This window comes from Balaenoptera physalus (genome assembly GCF_965194825.1).
Source record: "Balaenoptera physalus genome assembly, chromosome: 15".
Classification (NCBI taxonomy): Eukaryota; Metazoa; Chordata; class Mammalia; order Artiodactyla; family Balaenopteridae; genus Balaenoptera; species Balaenoptera physalus.
The window spans coordinates 71,741,932-71,764,742 of record NC_138894.1 but is presented as its reverse complement, the minus strand read 5'-3'; the positions used below and the strand labels follow the sequence as shown (position 1 = coordinate 71,764,742).

General features: G+C 44.6%; 1 long non-coding RNA gene across 1 annotated transcript; it reads right to left on the bottom strand.

Annotated features, from left to right (window-relative positions):
• Window positions 1-3,780: 3,780 nt before the first annotated feature.
• LOC309643873 lies at window positions 3,781-21,850 on the bottom strand. Its single transcript, XR_014254117.1, has 2 exons — window positions 19,094-21,850; window positions 3,781-9,098 (listed from the first exon to the last, which is right to left on the bottom strand). It is a non-coding gene; the product is annotated as an uncharacterized lncRNA (long non-coding RNA).
• Between the last annotated feature and the right edge of the window lie 961 nt (window positions 21,851-22,811).

Below are 22,811 nucleotides of genomic sequence, written 5' to 3'. Positions count from 1 at the left end.
TCATTGAGTTATACATTTTTGTTCTGTACATTTTTATGAATGTGTGTTACAGTTCATAGTAAAAACTTTAAAATATTAGAAACAGTACAGTCAGGCTTAATGTGAATCTGAGTGTCTGCTTTCCCCTCCGGATCTTTGCACTTTTCTACCTCTTTGGCCTTTCCTTCATTTTGAGGAGACCTGACTCCTTTTCCTTGCAAATCATAAAACTGACTTTTGAGAAAGGATACTTCTTTTTGAGGTGAAATTTAGCATCACACACCCAAACTTAACCCCATGTAACTTTAACTCTCCATCCACCCACCCCAGCCTCTCAAACACCTTAAACAAAATAAAACATTTTACAACTAACTCTAAGGTGGTTTTGCCCTAAGACCAAAATGTGGATAATTTTACACTATACCCTAAAGTCTCTATTTCTTTTGTCTAACATAGTTTACATCCTGTGCTTTCCACATTGCTGTCTGGCTAAGTAGCAGAGTACTAACCTAAGGGAACCTAGCCAGCTTTGACTCATTGATAGAATGTGGCCATCTTGGTGACCAAAGCCAGCTTCTCACATTTCTTCTTGAAAAGCATGGTGTTGACATGTTTAATATCCTGTGGCATTTCCTCTGGGCTCCGTAGTCTGATGAAAAAAGTCCCTGTTGTTGTCTGATGGCCAAGTTGAATAGCAAGGCCTCGAGACCCTCCACTCGACAGCTCTGGCTGGGGTGGCGATTTCCCTTGAAGTTGTACTAGGAATCCTGATGGTCATATTTGGCAGGATCCCTACACTACCACCTTCAGGGAGAGCATTTATGTGTGCCTGGATGGTTTTTGAACAAATAAAGGTGAAATCTCACCCATAACTTCATAGGGAATGATAAATCAAAACCCAGCACACCACAAAAAAAAGAAAAAAGAAAAAGATAACCCTAAGATTTTAAGCTTTTCTGGAAGAATTCCAAAAACACATATTTCAAGGGAATTTCTCAGGGCAACCCTAAATAAACTGGCGACCTATAGATCAAAGACACTGTGTTTTATTAGCCATCTCCTGACCCAGCCAATCCTACAGTCCTTCTCTGATTGTTACATGCATTCAGATAAACCCTCTCCGTCTTTCCTTTCCTCCTCTGAGAATCACAAGAATCACAAATCAGCCCTGACAACATTTGGTTTCTCATCTTCAGGAATGTAGCTGGTACATTCTTCAAGTGAAAGAGGCAATCCTAGGAAGGCATATGAACCAGACCAGACAGAATGAAGAGTATCTTATTTCATCTGCACAGAACAAAAGAACGTCTTTCCTTTCCCAGCGCCTGTGCAAGTCTGAGGACTTGAATGAAAGCAGACTGGCCGAGCTTCGTCCTGAGGACAGAGTCACAGCTGGCAGGGGAGAGGGGCCCACTGAGGTAAGGGGGACCACTTTCCCTGCTCCAAGACTGTTCTTACAATAGGGTTCTGACTCGCCAGGAAAAGTGATTGACACAGTTATTTCTTCTTGATTGTAACATTCCACCACGATATATTGCTTCCCGCACTGATCCCAAGTTCTATAGGTTCATTTAGAATATAATTATTAAAACATTATGAGTTTCTCATAAGTTTAATCTGTGCTAGGAAGTTAGTGAGCTATATAGGCAGCTTGATGTCACTTCCCAGATTAGGTTACATAAGACAGTGACTTCTGTCTTAACAGGCAGACCTTCTCCCTTGCTGGCTTTGATAAAATCGGCCTGCATGTTGGAGAGACCCAGGTGGTCAGGAACTGAGGGTGGCCTCAGGCCAGTAGTCAGCCAATCCCTAAAGGAAGCAAGGATCTGAGGCAGCCCTTCAGTCCAACAACCTTCAAGAAACTGAACTCTGCCAAAAATTACTTGTGCTTGGAAGCGGGTCCTTCCTCAGCTGAGCCTTCAGATAAGACCCTAGTCCTGCCCAACTCCTTGATTTCGGTTCGGTGAGAGACCCTGAAGTATTGGACCTGGCTCAGCTGGCCCTGGCCTCCTGTGTCACGAAAATTGTGAGATAATAAATGTGTGCTTTAAGTTGCTAGGTTTATCCTAGCAATCTGTTAAATAGCAATAGATAACTAACACAGTAGATTTCACCTGTCACCTTTCTTTCCATAACATAAATCCTTAAAATTCCTAATGATTACAAAATAGAACTTCTTTGGAAAACTTTTCCACTGTTATTTCTAAGACGGTAGACTGACACAAATTAAACTCAGTATGCTTTCACTGTATATCATATTGTGTTGGGATCAGTCATCTCCTTAGAGAGTTATGTGTGAACTAACAGATGGCATAAGGGTAAGCATCAGGAGGGCTCTGTGGTCTAAAATGTGTCTCTAGTTATGTCACCCCCCCACCCCCCGCTTAAAGAGCTTCCACAGTTCTCCAGGAGATACAGACTCTTTTTGTGGCATTCATAATGTGAGCCCAAACCTCCTTCCCAGGCTTTCTCCCCGTGACACCACTCCCTGCCCCCTCCCCACGCTGGGGCCTGTCCCTCCCCGTGTGTGTCTCCCCCTGCCCTTCATAGCACTCTCCCCTCCGCCCACCATCTCATGTCTGCCAGTGGACGGCCCACCGCTTCCATGAGGTGCCTCCCTGATCCCATGGCCACCCCTGAGCCAGGTGCTCTGTCTCCCCCATTGTGCCCTCACCCTGCTTTTGGCCTTGCTTGGAAGCCTGTCACGTGCCGACCTTCATCCCGGTTTGACCTCTGCCTCTTCTCTGATTCCTCCTCCTCTCATCTCCCACGTGAGACCAAAAACTCCACAAGGGGAGAGACTGTCCATCATTCTCCGTGCGGCCCTTCCCACACCCAGAACACCACCTCGGCACAGGGAGGAGGGGGTGACCCGATGTTTGTGGCATTGAATGTAGTGCAGGGCAGATCCACGTGTGGTGCAGCACTACCCAGAGGTTCTACTAGAGAAGTACTCAGTGGCCCAAGGAGTTTGGGAAACAAGGTGTGCCCTGTCCCTTCAGGAAGAGTCCCCATGGACATTAGATGATGGAAGTTTCTAAGGAGTGCCGCAGTAGAGAAGTGGGTGCCCCACCTTCGGGCTCTGGCTTCCTGTAACGCTGGGATTTGGGCAGGAGGTTCGGTAGCAGCCTACTCATGTACCTGCAGCGCCGCTGCCCATTTGGAACTCACAGTGGATGCCACGTGCTGGCTTTTTTCTTGGTCAGGCTGCGAGTTTATCATGCTAAACAGTCATTCATTCCCCTGGTTTACTCACAGGTGATGCCAGAATGGTTTCAAATCACGATGCTCTGAATGGATTCTCAACTCCTAAAAATACACAGATCCTACTGTTAGAAACAAAGCCATCTATACTGTGTTTCAAGCCATGTTTGATAACTAGTTTGACCTGACCGTTGTCCTCCTGGGACTTTCTGCTGACGTTGCAGAGACTATATTTAAAGATTTCAGATGTTAGAGACTCACCTTTTCACCAGCCTTTGCCAGAGTCAGTCCTACTTAATGGATGTTTAATAAGCATTTCCTGTGTGTCAGGCACTATGCTAGGTGCTTAGGGTACAAAACTTGATAACAAAACTGTTCCTGCCCTGAAGGACGTATAGTCTGACTCAGAACATAAGAGATTCTCTTCCTACAATTCTGTGAGCGCTAAAACCCTGTTATACACGGGGAACACAAGCAAGAGTTGGGGAGGAGTCATAGTCTAGAGAAGACAGGCTGAGGATGAGAGTTAGCTGAAAGATGCCAAAAGCTTACTCTGGGATTAAAGGTGGAAAAAACTAGTCCAAATTCAACAGACTGTTTTTTTCTTTTTCTTTTTTTTAAAATAAATTTATTTATTTATTTTTGGCTGTGTTGGGTCTTCGTTTCTGTGCGAGGGCTTTCTATAGTTGCGGCAAGCGGGGGCCACTCTTCATCGCGGTGCGCGGGCCTCTCACTCACTATCGCGGCCTCTCTCGTTGCGGAGCACAGGCTCCAGACGTGCAGGCTCAGTAATCATGGCTCACGGGCCTAGCCGCTCCGCGGCATGTGGGATCTTCCCAGACCAGGACTCGAACCCGTGTCCCCTGCATTGGCAGGCAGACTCTCAACCACTGCGCCACCAGGGAAGCCCTCTTTTTTTTTAAATTAATTTTTTTTGGAGTATAGTTGCTCTACAATGTTGTGTTAGTTTCTGCTGTACAGCAAAGTGAATCAATTTTACATATACATATATCCCCTCTTTTTTAGGTTCTCATTAGTTATCTATTTTATACATAGTAGTGTATATATGTCAATCCCAATCTCCCAATTCATGCCATTTCCTTCCGCCCCCCCACACATACAGCTTTTGGTTTTAATCACATTAAATCACCAAAGATGCCCAAATCACACTGTGCTCTCACCTCCAGCCTCTTGCCTGTGTTGCCCCTTCTCTGGAAACACTCCCATCCTTTTCTTTGCCTACCTGACTCCTGCTCAACTCCCAGTCAGGCTTGTTTTTTTAAGACTCACTCTCTGCCAGCAACTCTGTCTGCTAGGTCCTAATAGTTCTAAGATGAATGAGCCACACTCCCTCCCATCCAGGACTTTAGCTGGGGGTGATGGGGGCAGAGGTCAGGTGAGGGACTGATTAATGGACACTGAGAGACTCCAAGGACTGCATGATGAATTGCTCCATTTTAATTTAAGCAATCATTTCTTGCCTCTAACCTTTTTTTTTTTAAAGAGCTAACATCATTCCTCTCAGTGTCTTGAGCCCATAAACCTAAAGACCTAATAGCTGTGAGCTTAAGAATTTCTATCTGGTCACTGATCACATACTCCCTGCCTTAAACACTGCTCCTCCTTCCTCTCTCTCCTCGTGCTTGGCTTCCATGAAGGGCAGGGGAAGGAAGGAAAAGGAGGAGGGCTTGCCTCCTTTTGTGGTCTTGATGACTCTTCTCCTGGGATTCATTCTGGAGAACCTACGGAAAAGTGACAGCAGTAACTAAATCTGGAATCTGTGTCCATGGCTGCAGCCAGGGAGACCCTGTGGTAGTTTTGACTCTGCCGCGCATTTATTCTGTGTCCTTGGGCGTGTTTCCTAAGTCTCTGTGCATGTTTACCTCATCTCTAAAATGGGGTAAAAAGTATACTTCACAGGGCTGTGTGTGGATTGGTATTCTGTGCTGAGCACGGTGTCTTCATAAAGGCTGTATTTGGTGCTTAATAAATACTAATCTCTCCCTTGTTTTCCTTTTTTTAAAAATTTTTATTTTATGTATTTATTTTTGGCTGCGTTGGGTCTTCGTTGCTGCACCTGGGCTTTCTCTAGTTTTGGCGAGCTGGGGCTACTCTTCCTTGCGGTGCGTGGGCTTCTCATTGTCGTGGCTTCTCTTGTTCTGGAGCATGAACTCTAGGCACGCAGACTTCAGTAGTTGTGGCACACGGGCTCAGTAGTTCTGGCTCATGGGCTTCGTTGCTCTGCGGCATGTGGGATCTCCCCTGACCAGGGTTCGAACCCGTGTCCCCTGAATTGGCAGGCGCATTCTTAACCACTGCGCCACCAGGGAAGCCCTCCCTTGTTTTCTTTAAAGCAGGGTGTCACACATGTTCTGAGTGTATAAGATCATTTAACTTTCAGATCAGGAACTCAGCCATCAGGACCATTGATTGTAGCTTTCAAGCTGGATTTTTATACGGTGACCCTGGTTACAAGTAGGCTGTTCCCTTCTCCTGGTAAGTGCAAGAGTTATACCTTTTCTATTGGAGTTGAGAAAATTTGGCCATTGTATTTGTACCTAAAACAGGTGATGTGGAAATTTCTGTTCCATTCTTGGAGAACTCCGTCTCATTTTTCTCCAGGTTACTTGAGAAAGCCAAAGGAGTTGGTAGTTTATGTTGGCATGCAGGGTTGAGAGAGAACATAAAAATGGGTGGGACATATCTTCAGTGATGGATGGAGATGTGAACATTTTTGGCTTAAAAATCAATTTTCCTTTGCTATTGTACTCAGGCCGAGGAAGCACCAATTACTTTAGGTCTTTCCTGCAGTAATTAATTCACCTGGAATGCCTTCCTCTCCTCCCTTCCTGTAGTCCTGTCCCCATGAATTATTTCTCTTTATTCAGGTAATATTTACTGAGGTTCTGTTCTGGATGGACGCTGTCCTAGGGACAGAGCTGGAAGAAGCCAAGCCGGGCGGCAGAGGGGCGGGGGAGGTAGCGGAGACAGACACGCATGCGCTCACTGCCTCCACTCCTTGTCTTTGAGTTTAAAGCATCTGGCCTTGCGACTCTCAGTACAGGGAGAAAGAAGGGTGCCCTGGGACCTGAGGGTCCTGAGGGGATAACTAAACTCGGAGCAGGGGAGTAAGTGGACGCAGGCGCCACAGGACCCAGAGGGGAAGCAGCAGAACCAGGATGGGTGGTGGGTTTGGGGGCTCATGGGCGGCGCTTGAAGAAGCAGCACAGGTCAGCAGGGACGGCACGCGGAGGAGTAGCGAGAATGCCAGCGGTGCAAATGCAGCAGGCAAGGGCCCTCTGCTCTCACATCTCTGTGGGTCTGACCCCTTTCTGGATCATTTTAGCTACAGTTAATGAGCTGCCATCACGTCGTTTAGGGAAGCATCCAGTGGGTCAGGCCCTGTTCTGGAAGTGGGGATACAAACAAAAGTGGGACGTGGTCCCAGCCCCCAAGGAGTTGCAGCCAGTTGCTGCTTTCCCAATCCGGGCTGTGTGAGAATCTCCCCAGAACTTTAGAGTACACACCAGCCAACGTTTCTGACTCCGGCGACTGGACTGGTCTGCCATTTCCCTACCTAGTGAGTGAATATGACCAGGAGGAGGAGGAGGTCGGGGTCCCTTCTTTTCAGGCACCGCGCTAAGGGCCTCACATAAGAGGGGGTAAAATAAGTAAACAGTGGTGTGCTTGAGCGGCTCAGCTCAGCTCACAGGAGTCAATTATGCACATTTCTTCTCAAATTGATATGCAGTGACATCACGTTGATACTTTGAAATCAGCCATGGAGGTATTATTTACGCCATGGAAATTGGCAAATGATAAAAATCACTGGCATTTCCCTTTCTAGAAAGCCAGTTGTTAAACACCTCTGTGTGGTGTGTGTGTGTGTGAATGTTCTCATTTAATTTAACCTTCACAATAAGCCCAGATTTTATGCATGGAATAACACTTTACGGCTTTCAAATCACTTTTTTTTTTTTTTTAATGTGGACCATTTTTAAAGTCTTTATTGAATTTGTTACAGTATTCCTTCCGTTTTATGTTTTGGTTTTTTGGCCACAAGGCATGTGGGATCTTAGCTCCCCAACCAGGGATTGAACCCGCACCCCCTGCATTGGAAGGCGAAGTCTTTAACCACTGGATCTCCAGGGAAGTCCCTCAAATCACTTTTAAATATGTTATCTTCCTCTCCCTATAATCCCATGAGAATAGGTAGGCAGGTGCATTATCCCCATTTTGAAGAAATAATGGCTCAGAGAGGTCGCACAGCTAGGAGGGCCATACCTGACATGGAGTCCAAGTTTGATTCCTGGCTGTACTCTTCCTACTCTGGCAGGCACTGCCCAGTGGTCAGATTTCTGGTTCTGAGTCAGTGTCCTGATCACAAGAGCTGGAGAGACCAGACCTGACCTCATTCTCAGATATCTGATAACCGGAAGTTTCCCCAACACTGGCAGGCGTCACTTAATAAATGACATTCCTGCTCTGCTTATTTTTATGCATTGCATCTTCTCCTGCTAGGTTCAGGGCCTAAATAGGCAGGCTTACAGAGGCCTCCAATCCAGAGGGTTTATATTTTGAAGGGGTGTTGTGCTGTGCCAGGGAAGCCTGCTTTTGGCTGGCATGGAAAGAAGAGAATCCAGAACATTAAAAAACCCACCCCATTAAGGTCTTGGCCAAGGCCGTGGGAATTTCCAGAGTTCACTTGCTCTAACTGAGGTAGCAATTAGTGTACTTTGCTAGTATGAGGCCTAGAGATTTATGTTGCCATGGAAAATCCCCAGCAGAGAAGGAGCTAGTTCTAAAGTGGTGAAAATAGTGGCAGACTCGCCGCTAATGCTGCCTGCTGTGGAAACAAGAGTGTGTCCTGAAGAGGAGAGGAAAGAGAAAGTCCTAATTCCTAGGGTGTCACTCCCCACACTTCCGGTTTTGTCGAAACCTACCTGGTATCTGCCGGGAAAAACAACTGAGTGAAAAGCTGGTCACGTCATGGAAAAATCACAGTGAAAGACCTTTTTAAGATTCTATCTTTTTAAGATAGAATTTTCCATTCTGTCTGGTGTTTGGGCACCTGGGATTGTTCCACTCACGTGAGCAAACACTCCAGATGGCAACACTCATACTTCTCAGTGTGTCTCTCACACTCTCTGACCACAACCTGGAGTTTCCACAGAGGGTGTCAGATGTCACTTCCTCTTTATGTCTTGAAGGGTGTCCTGTCTGAGGGATGGGCTTCCAGGTGGCACCGGACGGAAAACTTGGGAGGCTCGTGATTTGTATTGCTGTGGGTGGGAGAGGGGACATCAGGGCTGCAGAGGTTCTCGAATGGACGGGTCCAGCGCCCCCGGGGCCTGCTGGGGAGAGGCAGCTGACCCCTTCACCAGGCACCTTCCACAGCCCCCGTGCTCGCTGCCACCCCCAGTGCTCAGCCCCACAGTGAAAATTCGTTTTCTTTGGAATCCGTGAACATGAGGGTGCCCCAGAAGTGTCTCAGACCGCGTGGGTCAGCAGCAGTCCCCACGGTGTCTGCGCAGAGTGCCCCCAGGTTGAGGCTGTTGACGGGAACTCTGGGACTCAGCCCTCCCAGGTGGACCCAGCCATACTGCAGCCGGGGAATTGGCCTCAGGAGCTCTGGTGCTTTGGGGAGCAATGTAGATGGACCCAGAGTTTCAGACTCAGGATGTGAGGGGAGACTGGAGGCAGGTTGTATAACCAAAGAGACAGCAGCAGGAAGGTGCAGGATAAAGCAGATTTGTTGGCCAGCATTTTCAAAAACATTGCTGCAGTGTGGTTCCCAGAAAAGCAGCACCGGCCCTACTTGGAAACTTCCCTGGCGGTCCAGTGGTTAAGACGCTGCGCTTCCACTGCAGGGGGCACAGCTTCAATCCCTGGTTGGGGGACTAAGATCCCATATGCTGCATGGTGCGGCCAAAAACACAGAAACCAAAAAAAGGAAACTTGTTAGAAATGCAGAGTTGCTGACCCCACTCCACCCACCTGAATCAGAATCTGCGTGTTAACAAGAGCCCAGGGCATTCCTGTGCAGTTCCAGCTTGAGCAGCACAGTTCTGGATGAAGCCAGGCCTTTGTCAGCTCCCCATGACGCTACCCGCTGACCAAGACGAGGTCCAGGGCACATCCAGGTGCTGAACTATTTATTCTACTGTAAATATGTTCACAGTAGAGAGTTCAGTGAGGGAGATCTCATCTCTCTCTCACACACATACACATATATTATGTCATAAAGGACCCAGACTCAGAAGAGATTTAAGTTTCATGCTTGGTTTTGTCACCTAATCCTTGTGGAACCTTGACCAAGTCCCTGACTTCTCTGAACATGTTTCCATATCTCTAAACAAAAGATAATCGAGGACTCCACTGGGCTGGGTACTCGCAGGGAGCAAGCAGTAGACATTTCACACGCGCTAACTCATTTAGTCCTCTGGACAGCCCACACATGCCAGCACTACTGTTTCCCGCATTTGACAGGTGAAGACCTGGAGGCACAGATTGCCAACCTACTTGCTGGCGATCACACGGCTCGTGGGTGGTGGAGTGGGTTTGGCGCCTGGGTGGTCTGCCTCTGGAGACCCTTGAAAAAGCAGCCCACCCCTCATCTCCATCCTGCCCTCCAAGAGGGGCAGAGCGTGCCACTTGCAGCAGAACTTAAGAAACTCTCTTAGGTCTGCATTTCAGCATCGTCCCCACCCCAGGGACCAGAACCCTGGGGAAGGGGGACTGTCCCTGTGTCTCCCTAGTTCCACTCCAGCCATAATGAACACTCTGGAGAATAAGACTTTCAGTGCATAAAGTAAGGGCATGGAAGAATGTACATATTAGAGACTCAGGGTTAATGACTTTCTAAATGTGGAAAAGTTTCCTCCAAAGTGTTTCCAATTATAGAGAACTCACATAATAAATGATGACGGTTCCTAGACCTTGGCGGCAGCAGTAGCAGAGGTCAGAGTGAGGAAGAAGAGGGAGTTCTCAATTCCCAGGGCCCGGCATCCCACACAGTCTTCCGGGCTACTGTGCTACCAATGGTTTCACATCCATACCTACCTAGGGGCTCTTTAGATAAATAATCAAAGTGGGAAATCAAACGTATTACTTTTTTAAAAAGTCATTGACAAAGCCCTAAAATAGATTGCATTTCTCCTATCCTTTCTGGACTAGAAATGTTTGGGAGTTTGAGAATGGCACTGATCACATTGTTCTTTTATGTCCCTAAAGGGGTTTGTTGTTGTAGGTTTGTTAATGGCGGTCAAATACACACATGCCTCAGTCATTTTTAACCTGCTAGTAGCTTGTTGGACCAAACAAACAAACCACCCCTGATTCTCTGCTGACTACTTTTACCAGGATTAGGTCCTATAGTTATAGGACCTAATCAGGTTGCTGCCTAAGCCAAAGTCTATTCCCAGCCTTCCTGGCTGAACCGTCTTTAGCTTCTTGACAGCTGTAAGCCCCCTCACCCCTATGGGTGGAGGAAACCAGTAAGGGTGCAAGTGACAGAAGGATTGTGGACACCTACATCTCTTTCATGTGCCCAAACCTTCCTTCCCTGAAGCAGGGAAGGGCCTGGTCTTGGCACAGAAAGGATACTCAAAGATGTATCAAAAGTGCTCAACAGGATGGAAATTATGAACTAATGTTCCTGGGATCACAGCTGCTTGAACAGGTCTGTTCCACCTCTGGCTAGTCCCCAAAGAATGAGGAACCTGTCAGAAGCTCCCAGAACATCTCCTTAAAAATCAAAAGCCCTGAGGAGCCCTGGGCTTTTAGTGGGCCTCTAGAGGAATATCCTAGACCAATCACTTGTCATAGCATGAGACATGAGTGCTGTACTGGATATGAACTCATGGCTGTGATGTCCATTTTATGAACAAGTCAGGACTCATCTCCTGAGAGACTGTCAGGGATTGCAGGGCACATGTTTTGACTCTGAAAGTCCTAGGAGAGCAGAGGGAAAGGTCACCATGTTATTTTAAACTCAAACTTGATCCTCGGATATATTAATGGCCTGGCATAATAACTTCATACAGCAGTTGAAAAATAACTCCTTACTCCCCTTGCCACTGCTCAAGGCTTCACCACACATCATTTTGGGGTTTGCACTCTACATTCTGAGAAAGATTAACATATCCAAAGAGATTCCAAGAAGACGGGAAAAAAATCAACATGAAAAGAAGGGATGGAATTAGGTCTTATGCAGAATGTTTAAACATATTGGGAAGAAAGCCACAGGACAATGAAATCACTGTTTAAGTAAAAGAAGATTGATGATACAAACAGTGCCTATCTGTTTTCTATTGTCAGCTAATTAAATGATTTTATTGCCTGGCTCCCATGAGGTTCTATCTTGGGCAGTGTAGGCAACTGAATAAGAGCATCTTCTAAGGGAAGACCGTGAGAGTTCTGTGGACGGAAACCGAGGAACAGATTCACCCTCCATGATCCATGCAAACAAGGGCCTGTCAGGTTTCAGTGGTACTTCCTGAGCCTACCTGGTGACCTCAGGTGATAGAGAATCAGGGTTCCACTCTAGAGAGGAAGATTGAAAGACATGTGGATAAGAGACAAATAAGGAAATACATAATTTAAAGGCTATGAAAGAAAAAGTGGAGTTTCTTTCCATGGAGAGTCTTAAGTATGGTAGCCACCTTTGTTATTTTAAGGATACTCTTGCCTGGAGGCAGAGGGCTGTGTTGGATATCCTCTCAAAGGTCTACCTATTTTTATGAGTCTGTGATGTATTAGGACTGTGAGGACGGAAACCCAACTCTGGCTAGCGTGGACGAAGGGGCAGACGTAGGGCTCATATAACCAGTCTCCAATGGGGCAAGTTTGTGGTTGGTCTGGGGACCCCTGGAACCAGGGAATGACGTGCCACCAACACTCTGTTTCACCTCTTCCTTTCTCACAGCAGAAAACATAGTCACCGAGAGGCCTGGCTTTGCATCTCACTCTTCACTGTTAAAGAAGAGCTGCCTCTCTTTCTTTGGTCCCAGGCCAAAATATTCTAGAGAAGGGCAAGGTCAAGTGCACACCTCTGAAGGCAGGCAGCCCACCTCTCACTGGTTGGAGTAAAGGGAGGAGCAGATCTCAGGAAGAAGGACTGAGCAGACACACCGTAGATATCCAGCATGGTACCAATCAAGATGCCAAATTCTAAGGATGTGTGAGCGGGGGCAGAGAAAAGAGAGAGAAATAGGAAAAAATGTCTGGGTAGGACTGGGAAGAGTGGGGGAAAGGGTCATTCTGTAGCATAAGCATGCTAATTGGAAGGACATTCAGTTCTGCTCTTGAACAAAGATGCCTCAGGTCATACACATTTCTTGCCAATTTCCTTTCAACCTTAACTAATAACTTTTCCTCCTTAAATTCTGTCTGAGCTAGTTGGCAAAGTGTACAAACATTTTGTTTATTTGTGCTTGGTATGGCTAGAAAGATTCCCAGGAAGTGTTTTGCCCTCATCATTTTGTCTATAAATTTCTACCCAACATGAACCTTTTCTTTTCTTTTTTTTTTAATTAATTAATTTATTTATTTATTTTTATGGCTGTGTTGGGTCTTCGTTTCTGCGCGAGGGCTTTCTCTAGTTGTGGCAAGCGGGGGCCACTCTTCATCGTGGTGCGCGGGCCTCTCTCTATTGCGGCCTCTCCTGTTGTGGAGCACAGGCTCCAGACGCGCAGGCTCAGTAATTGTGGCTCACGGGCCCAGCCGCTCCGCGGCATGTGGGATCCTCCCAGACCAGGGCTCGAACCCGTGTCCCCTGCATTGGCAGGCAGATTCTCAACCACTGCGCCACCAGGGAAGCCCCATGAACCTTTTCTTAATAGGCTACCTGGGAAATGGTGAGAGGTAGTAGTATTTGTCAGTAATTACATCTTTTTACTTGGTAGAATATATCTTCCAGTGATGAACTCTAGCTGTGAGTGTGATGGAAGCATGTTTGCCCTTGAAGCTGGACACAGAAGCAGGGTCTTAGCTTTCCCAGAATGGATCACCAGCCTGACAGTGGTGGTAACAGGGATGTGCAGTGGACATGACAGGACTTTGGAACCAGAAAGACTAGGACTTGAATCCGGGTGGTAAAATAAGGACACTAATGACTAAGGACTGATGGAGTCAGAGCTGTAATGGAGCATGTAGTGCACCGTCCAGATCACCCCTCCCGACGAAGGCGTTCGTTCCCCCAACTACTGAGGGTATCGGGGGCTGATCCCTCACTGCCAAGTCCCTTCCAGGTGTTGCCATGGCCAAGGGACCAAAGTTATATCTCTCCCAGAGTGGCCTGGGCTGATTCAGGGGTTCAAAGGCCCAGCACTCCTACCTCAGCTCAAGGCAATTTTGAATGTGTCCCAGCTCTGTAATTCCCATGGGATCTCCTGTGGCCTTTTTTTGTGACTTCCTCAGTGTTCAGCCTCTCCCTGTGCCTCATCCTGTCTGCTCACTCCCTAACAGTGTTCAGAGAACACTCCCCAAATAAGCTTCCTACATGCAAATGTCCATCTCAACGTATAAGACAGGCATTTACCTTGTAGGACTTTTTCCATTGGGATTAAAGCCAATGTATGTCTTGAGCAGGTGCTTGTAAATTTATTTTAATGCTTTTAAAGCCATGACTTACGTGGTTCAGTCCTGGAGTTAAGCCACAATTAGATAGAATACAGTTTATTCAATCAGAATAATTTCAAAATAGCTCAGGTCCTTTACTAGTTCTATTAGGAGCAAGACTTTTGGTTGCAAGTTATAGAAAACCCCACTAAGATTGTTTATGGAGAGGAAAAGTATATATGTGTATCCATATGGTTGCTGGGGAAGATCATGAAACTATGAAGTCCAGGGGTCAATGTTCATGCACATTGGAACCAGGGACTTGGTGAGGTCATCAGGACCTAGTTTCTCTCTGTGTTGACCCCATCCATTCTCAGGTAGTCTTTAACCGCCTGGTGGTAAGATGGCTGCCATTACCTGCATTGTCTACACCAAAGTTTCAACCCCGCAGCTCATGTCCAGTGGAAGAGAGGATGCCTCCTTTCTAAGTGCTCAAATAAAACAGCCATGTTGTATAGTGGTTAAGAGCATGGACTCTCCCCCCAGATTGCCCAGGTTCACATCCCAGCTCTGTCCCTTACCAGCTGTATGACCAGGGGTGAATTACTTATCCTCTCTGTACCGTAGCTCCCTTATCAGTACAGTGGTTGATGGTATGCTTTTCCACAGGATTACACATGCGAAATGTGTTAATATTTGTAATGTGTTTAGAACAGTGCCAAGCATATTGTAAACACTACATAAGAGTTTGTTAAAATTAAAAAATACATATCTGATTAACTTGACTTGGGTCACATTCCTACCTCTGAATTTATAACTGTGGGCCAGAAGGAAATGATGCCCACCGCAGGAAGTGAGGGTAGAGTTAGCTCCACCAAAATAGAGGGTCTGAGGTGGGAGGTTCTCTAAAAGCATTCAGGCATCTGTACCAGATGAAGGGGAATAGGTGTTGGGCAGGAAAATAACAAATGTCCCCTCTATTTGTATTTTTAAAAATTATATACAAAAAAAAAAAATTATATACATGAGACATACAACTGTTTAGCCATAGTTTTAAAAATCTTTAAAAAAAATTAAGATATCTTTATAATATAAGTGATCTGCTAGACACCAGATATTATCCAAGTGAAAAAAAAGTTAGCATCACCTCAAATGAAACAAATTTTATGCTTCCTAATTTAACACAATGAGAAGATGTTCTCCTTTATTATCTTCTAAAAGTTTCCTTAGGACTATCTGGAATTTTGTGTGATGTGAGTCTCCAAATTTATTTTTTTCCTATATGGATATCCAGTTTCCCTGGTATTATTTATTGTAAAATCCATCCTTTCCCCACTGTTCTGCTCTATCACTTCAATTATATTTCAACTGTTCATACAATTACGAGTTTATTTCTGGCTTTCCATTCTGTTCCATTGGTCTATTTTATTTCTCTGCCAGTACCAGACTCTGTTCATTACTACACAGGCTTAAGCAAGAAGGTTTAACAGATAATAGAAGGTCCTAAAAAGAGAGTAGGAGAGTCAAGAAGGCAAATAAATCCTAAGTAAGATAAATAAATATTAATAATAAATAATGTAAGTAATAAGATGAATAAACAAATGAAGCAAGAGAAAGCAGTAACAATCAATTCACATGAAACACATCAACAGAACTAAAGAAAATAAAAAACAAATGGAAAGTCTTAAAAGAAGCTAGAGAAAAAAGACAGATTACTTATTAATGAGTGACACTTGACTTCAGTGGAAACAATGGAAGCCAGAAAACAGTGAAATGATACCTATAATGTACTGAAAGAAACAACTGCCATCCTAGAATTCTGTACCCAGTGAAAATATTCTTCAAGAATGATGGTAAGATAAAGATATTTTTAGGTAAACAAAAAGAGTAGTTTGCCACCAACAGAAAAAGAAAATTATTCTAAATGGAAAGTCTGAGATACAAGCAGTAAAGAGCAAGAAGCTCGATAAATGGGGCTACAACAATTATAATGGTCATTTGTGATGGTTGTTTTTTTTTTCTTGGTTGTCTGTTTTTGTATAACTTTCATTATCTCTCATGATTCTGTGTGTTGACTGGACTCAGCTAGGCAGCTTCTGCTAGTTTCACTTGGAATGTCTTAGGTGGTTTCCATTAGATGCTGTCTATAGGCAGAGTCATCTAGAGGCTTAACTGGTCCACCATCATATCTGGGCCTCTCTCACTCTCTGTTTGATGTCAGGGCCTCTTCTTCCCTTGTGGTCTTTCCAGCAAGCTAGCTGGATTTCTTATATGGTATCTCAGGACTCCTAAAAGTGCAAGAGGGAAAACTGCCAGGCCGTCTTAACCTTTGGTTGAGAATGTCACTTCTGTATTAGTCAGGGTTCTCCAGAGAAACAGAACCAATAGGGTGTATATATATTTAAAGATAGAGACTTATTAGAAGGAATTGGTTTATGTGATTATGGAGCCCAAGAAGTCCCAAGATCTGTAGTCGACAAGCTGGCAACCCAGGAGAGCCGATGATGTAGTTCTAGTCTGAGTCCAAAAGATTGAGAACCAGGAGAGCTGGTCATCTATGTTCCAGTCCAAAAGTTGGCAGGATCAAGACCCCAAAAGAGCCAGTGTTTCAGTTTGAGTCCAAAGACAGGAAAAGACCAATATTGCAGCTCAAACAGGCAGAAGGAATTCTCTCTTTTTGTTCAGCCTTTTTTTATTATTATTAATTTATTTACTTTTGGCTGTGTTGGGTCTTCATTGCTGTGCACAGGCTTTCTCTAGTTGCAGTAAGCAGGGGCTACTCTTCGTTGCGTTGCACGGACTTCTCATTGCGGTGGCTTTTTTTGTTGTGGAGCACGGACTTCTAGGCGCACGGGCTTCAGTAGTTGTGGCACATGGGCTCAGTAGTTGTGGCTCGCGGGCTCTAGAGTGCAGGCTCTGGTTGTGGCGCACGGGCTTAGTTGCTCTGCAGCATGTGGGATCTTCCTGGACCAGGGCTCGAACCCATGTCCCCTGCATTGGCAGGCGGATTCTTAACCACTGCACCACCAGGGAAGTCCCTGTTCAGCCTTTCTGTTCCATTCAGGTCTTCTATTAAGTGGATGAGTCTCACCCACATTCGGGAGGGCAATTTGCTTTACTCAGTCTACCAATTCAAATGTTAATCTCATTATGAAACACCCTCACAGACACATCCAGAATAACATTGTTTTTTTTTAATTTTTTATTTTATATTGGACTATAGTTGATTTGCAATGTTGTGTTAGTTTCAGGTGCACAGCAAAGTAATTTAGTTATACATACACATATATCTATTCTTTTTCAAATTCTTTTCCCAGTTAGGTTATTACAGAATATTGAGCAGAGTTTCCTGTGCTATACAGTAGGTTATCTATTTTAAATATAGTGGTGTTTATATGTCAATCCCAAACTCCCAATTTATCCTTCCCCCACCACTTCCCCTTTGGTAACCATAAGTTTGTTTTCTATGTCTGTGAGTCTGTTTCTGTTTTGTAAATAAGTACATTTGTATCATTTTTTTTTTTTTTTAGATTCCACGTGTAAGTGATATTGTATTTGTCTTTCTCTGACTTACTTCACTTAGTATGATAATCTCCAGCTCCATCCATGTTGCTGCAAATGGCATTATTGCATTCTGTTTAATGGCTGAGTAATATTCCATTGTATATATGTACCACATATTCTTTATCCATTCATCATAACATTTTTCCAATTATCTGGGCACACTGAGGTCTAGTCAAGTTGTTTTATAAAACTAACCATCACAGCTTCTATTGATTAAATCAAACCATGGGCCAGAACAGTTAGACAGAAAATCACTGTGGAAATAGAAAACCTGAATTACATTATAAACTTATTAGATTTCACATACATCTCTAGAATACTCCACCTAACAGTATCAGAATGCATTCTTTTCAAGTGCACATAGAATATTCTCCAGAATAGAGCACATGCTAGACCATAAAACAATAAGTTCAAATGGACTGAAATCATCCAACAACAATTGAATGAATTTAGAAATCAGTAACAGAAAGAAACTTGGGAAATTCACAAATTTATGAAAATTAAACAACACACCCCTGAATAACCAATGAGTCAAAAAGAAATCACAAGGGAAATTAGAGAATACTTTGAGATGAATGAAAATGAAAACACAACATAGCAAAACCTAAGAGATGCAGCTAAGAGATGTAGTGGTAGTGCCTATAGGGAAAATTATAGCTATAAATGCCTATATTAAAAAAAAAAGGGACGTCCCTGGTGGCGCAGTGGTTAAGAATCCTTCTGCCAATTCAGGAGACACGGGTTTGAGCCCTGGTCCAGGAAGATCCCACATGCTGTGGAGCAGCTAAGCTCATGAGCCACAACTACTGAGCCCGTGTGCCACAACTACTGAAGTCGGCGCACCTAGAGCCTGTGCTCCACAGCAAGAGGAGCCACTGCAATGAGAAGCCCACGCACTGCAGGGAAGAGTAGCCCCCGCTCGCCACAACTAGAGAAAGCTCGTGCGCAGCAACAAAGACCCAACACAGCCAAAAATAAATAAATAAATAAATAAAAAGAAAAATCTCAAATAATTAACATTCCACCTTAAAACACCGGGGTGGGGGGGTGGCGGAAAGCAAACGAAACCTAAAGCAAACAGAAGGAAGAAAATGATAAGGACTAGAGTGGGAATTAATGAAATAGAAAATAGAAAATAATAAAGAAAATCAACAAACCCCAGAGCTGGCTCTTTGCAAAGATCAACAAAATGGACAAACTTTTAGCTAGACTGACCAAAGAAAAAAGAGAAAAGCAAAATTAATAAAATCAGGAATTAAAGAGGGGTTGTTACTATCAACCTTATATAAATAAAAACACATAAAGAAATACTATGAACAACTGTATAACAATAATTAAATAGATGAATAAATTCCTAGGCAGGAATTTATCAACCTGATTCAAATAGAAAGAGAAAATCTGAATAGACCTATAACAAGTAAAGAGATTGAATTAGTAATAATAATATACCTTGCAAAATATACCTTTTGCAAAATCTGCGTGTAGACCAAAAGAGCAGACAGTTTTCAGCGTGTAGCTGGCTGCTTCCAGAAACTCCTTTTGCTGGAGCTTTTCTATGTTCAGGCTTTGAATCTCAGTAAATGCAAAAGTCCCTTGAAGAAGTTACACACTAAATTGGTATCAGTCATTTACACCTTAGTACAAACCAAGGACTTGAGAGATGTGATCTTTAATAACGTGATAAAAGGAGATATTTCAAAGCCTTGAGACTCAAAGTGGAAAGAAAGGAACTTTACTGAAGGATTGGTGGATAGGCTGGATGCCAAGATCAGAGCCCAAAACTTACCTCACTCACTCTTTAAATTTCCACAGTACCAGGCATGCTTAAGTCCTTTGCAGAAAATAGCCAAGTGTCTCTCCTCCAGAGGATCTTAAATAGGAATCTCAGTGCAAAGCCATGAATCTATAATAGTACGGTTTTGGACACATACCAGCAGGAAGGTAATGGGTTTGGGAGCATCAGAGACTTCCCAGAGCCCCTAAAATCACGAATTAGGTTTGCAGTTAAGTCTGCTGGCAGCCTCCTAATGGATGTCCAAGCTACAATTACTACAAAGATTCTAAACTTTTCCCTAAATATCATGCTTCTCTTAGAGACTGGAGGATTACAAATCTTTGAAAACTGCTGTATAAATATTGACATCATAGTTATTTTGACCTCAGTAACCCCAAGCTACCAGCAGTGACAGAGGAGCCAGAGGGTTCAGTGTGATTGGCCAGTCTGATAGTTTTTCTCTGATTTCAGAAGGCCAGTGATTCCTTAAGTGTGTTGGGAATGGAAACTGTAAACAAGAGACGTTGCTTTCCTCTTACGCGGTGGTTTCCCATCTGAGCCTCACATTTCAAGTCTTACCTGTACCTAGCACAGCCTTTGGCGTGAAGTGCTTCCATGAATAAATTAATGCTTTTAAGTGGCTTGCTTAACTCCGTTCTCCTGCACACATTCAGTGAGCTAATTCTATTAGCCCAGGCTGTTAAATGGTCGGAGAAAAACTGAAGGAGTTCATTTTTGGCAAAGACTCCTCATTTATAATGTTAGTGGTTACCGCACCCAAGCCTTCCAACTTAATTGGAAACAGTGGAATGTAATTTAGTTGTGGCTGTTTCTCTAGCTGTTAATTGAGCTGATTTGAATGCCATTGAGGTTTTAATGGAAACAATTCCTCACTGATTAAGCAGAACCTCTATTTGCTGGTAGCTGGTTACAGGTAGGATATGCACCGAGGTTCACTCCTCTCTGCTTCTTAAAGCAAACTCTGCGAAGGCGCCCAGCCCCAGCTCTGGATACATTTGGCATCTAGAAACTCTGGTGTTTATAATCAAAACCAGAGTCTATTCAGTGACCAAACACTAAAACTGCTTGAGTTTTGCTTTTCTAGCTGAAATTTCCAATGACAAAATGTTGAAGGCGTTTTGTTTATTGGCTCTTTCCAGGAGATTTGCTACTAAGATAAGGCTAAAGCTTTATGACTTTGTTTAAAAAGAGAAGTTAGCATCTTAAGAATCGTCTTTTAAGGAAAAAAAGATAAGAGCCAATACTTTCCACTTCATTATTTTATTTAGACTTTATAGTGTCTTTGAAAATCTGATATTTTTGTCTGTTAACACTTGTGGACCAATTGTGGTTTTCTAAGTTTTCCACAGGAGTGTTCAAGCCGATCAGGCAACCCCATGCTCTGAAATATTTACAGGACATGAACAGTGATCCATCTCAGTCGTTTCTCCAGGTCAGGAACCAGCCTCAGCTTAGTTCCAAGGGAAGAGACCTGAACCCCAGCTATTTCTGCTTTAGGCCAATCTGGAAGCTTCCTTTCCCCTTATATACATGACTCTATGCCATGGAACCCCAACACAAAAGTTTCTTCTACAGGGTCATGGTAAAATATTATCACTTGTAAGTTGCAAAGGCAAATGTAGCCAGAATTAGAGAACTCTGTGGTTGCATCCCCTGCATCTTCACCATCCCCACTCCCCCGGCAGCTGAATCTTCCTCCTTCATCCATCAGAACTCACTCCACTGCTTGTAAATTGCCTTAGTTTTCAGCGGCAGCTTAGATGTTGGCAGCGCTTTATTCAGTCTGGGAAAAGGAGTCTGCAGTCAGCACATTCAATTCTGAGGTCTGATGGGAATGTGTGTGACCACACAGCAACAAGGTGATTCCACCAGCCCTGCAGGGATCAGCCTCGTTACTTCACAGTGACGTCACATGGGTCCCTGAGGGAGAAACTTCTTAATTCCTGCTTTCATCAGGCCATTAGTTAAACTATATGCTTGTCTCATCTCAAAATTCACTCTTTAGCTTACCCAGACTGGAGACCTAAGGATGAACACATCACTTTACTGAGGGAAAATAATCTGTTCTCATTCATTCATTATTCAACAACCATTTATTGAATATCTAATCAGGAATCGGATAATCTAGATTTTCCAAGATAGCCCCATTTAAAGAAATTTCGATATTTCCCATAAAGACAATTTGTTAACGGAATCTTAAATATGGTCATAATAGTTGAGGTTCCTTATAAATATACACATTAGGAAAACAAAGGGGGGTTGAATTATGTGTTCCACATTTGAGGTTTGACTGTCTGATCACTTCAGCTGTGTGTTAACATCTTCGTTAGAAGCAAAGATGAATAAGGCAGGATCCCTGCTTTAAATTGTTCACGTGTAACAGGGGATGGGAGGCGTGTATGTCAGTAACTCTAAGTAGAAGGTGGAAAGGGACAGGGGTGAGAAGGAACTCACTGGGCGGCTCAGAGAAGATTATGTTGTGCTGGAAAGGCCACCCCGAGGACATGTTTTAGCCAGTGTGAAGGACACGGAGGCTTTGGATTAGCAGAGGTGTGGTGGAGGGTATTGAAGGCAGGCAAAATGTGTGAGCAGCAATCTGCAAAGAAGGCTGGAGGAGTTCAGGGTGTGGGGGGAGTACAGTGAGATGAAGAAGGAATGATAAACCCACCCGTAAATCTCAGGCCAGGGAGACTGGACACCATGTAGTAGGCAATGAGGGTGGGGTGAAGCTGAACGTTCAGGCGGGGTGGGGGGGCCGTGATCAGAAGGCCAATATGACATCATGAGTAGAATGGGGGTGGGGGGAACAAGAGGAACGCAGGGAACTAGGAAAGTGGGTGCACCTTCCACGGTGCGGAGGAAATGGTCAGCCTCAGATGAAGGAGGCAGAGGATTGTCTGTGGAAATCTGCGGCCACGTGGGGTGGCAGGGTGCGTTCTGACATCTGACAGTGTGCGTGGCCTCAGTCTGGCAAAATAATCTGACCAGGAGAAGAAAGGCCTCTGGGCGAGTTAGAGCAGCACTTCTCAGAATTTAATGTGTACACAAACCACTTGGGGATGTTGTAAAAAGGTGGATTCTGAATGTGTAGGTCTGGGTGGGGCCTGAGATCCGGCATTTCCAACAGGTGCCCACGTGAAGCCCATGCTGTTGGCCCAGGGACCACTCTGAGTAGCAAGGAGCTAGAAAGACACACTTGCTAGTTTTAGGCAATGATTTATAATGGCTGAAAATCTGAGAAAGTGACTCAGTTGTTTCTTAGTGTGTTCATTTCTTTAAAATCTCAGTTTCAATGTGGCAAGAAGCTGGCACGTGGCAAAATTGTGTTTGTTTTTAGGTTCTCGCTTGACCTATGCAAAACTAGCCCTCTTCCCAGGAGCGTGTGTGAACTGGTGTTCTGAGTGGAGAGGTCACAAAGGAGACTCCACTTGGCTGTGAGCGACCCTTTGAGACAATGCACGTGGCTGCCCTGGGTTCAGGGAGTGGATCCCTCCTTTGTTCCAGAAGGCTCCCTTCTCTGTTTGACATCTAAAGGACTAGAAGGAAGGAAGAGCATTGTCCTGAGGTGGCAGATCCTTGGATGCACCCTGACCCAGTGTTCTGAAGTCAGGTTGCAGCTTGGGAGGGGCTGGGGTGGGCCAGTGCCCCAGCAGGGGAGCAGGCTCTGCCACGTTTGGGGCAGGCCCCATGGCACCGAGGAATGCTGCCG